Source organism: Hyaena hyaena, unplaced genomic scaffold, assembly GCF_003009895.1.
Source record: "Hyaena hyaena isolate Hyena2069 unplaced genomic scaffold, ASM300989v1 scaffold_757, whole genome shotgun sequence".
Classification (NCBI taxonomy): domain Eukaryota; kingdom Metazoa; phylum Chordata; class Mammalia; order Carnivora; family Hyaenidae; genus Hyaena; species Hyaena hyaena.
Window position 1 is genome coordinate 589,124 of NW_024081392.1, and position 1,057 is coordinate 590,180.

Here is a 1,057-nt window from a genome sequence, read left to right on the forward strand (position 1 = left end):
ATGCTCTAAACAACCTATAAGGCACAAAACAGCCCTCACAACAAAGAATTATTTCCCAATAGTGTAAGAATTGAAATGCCCATAGTGTGAGGTTGTGAAATTCTGCTGAGTTTGAAAATGAAAATGAAATTGCTGAGTCACAGCGTATGAAAAGTTTCAAATTTATTAGAGAATTCCTAATTTGCCCAGTGTATCAATTTTACATTCCTGCCAACAGTGTAAAGATAACTGTTCCAATAGTTCTACATCCTTGTTAGCATTTAATGTTGTCAGGTACCTTAAAATTTTTATCACTTTTCTAAATAGGAGATAAAAACTTCTCAGAGTTTCAAATTTCAGTTTTTTGATTACTCATTGTACATCTTTTCTCAATTAATTAACAATTAGGGTCTCCTGTTCTATGAGGTATTGATTCTCTTTAACCAATTTTTAAAAATTCAATTGTAGATGTGCCTAGGTGGCTCAGTCGGTTAAGTGTCTGATTTTGGCTCAAGTCATGATCTCATAATTCATGAGTTCAAGCCCCGCATTGAGCTCTGTGCTGACATCCTGAAGCCTGCTTCAGATTCCGTGTGTCCTTCTCTCTCTGTTCCTCCCCTGTTCTCTCTCTCAAAAAGAAATAAAGACTAAAAACAAAATTTTTTAAGTTTAATTGTAGAGCCACCTGGCTGGCTGAGTGGCACACAGGACTCATGATCTCAGGGTTGTAAGTTTGAGCCCCATGTTAGGTGTAAGGATTACTTAAAAATAAAATCTTTTAGGGACACCTGGGTGGCTGAGTACCATTAAGTGTCTGACTCCTGATTTCTGCTCATGACATGAGCTCACAGTTCATGGGATAGAGCTCCATAATGGGCTCTGCGTTGAAAGCTTGGGATTCTCTCTCTCTCTCTGTCCCTCTACCCCTTCCATCTCAAAAATAAATAAATAAATAAATAAATAAATAAATAAATAAATAAACTTTAAAAAAATAAAACAAAATCTAAGGGTGTCTGGGAGGCTCAGTCAGTTGAATGTCTGACTTTGGCTCAGGTCATTATCTACTGGTCTGTGTGCT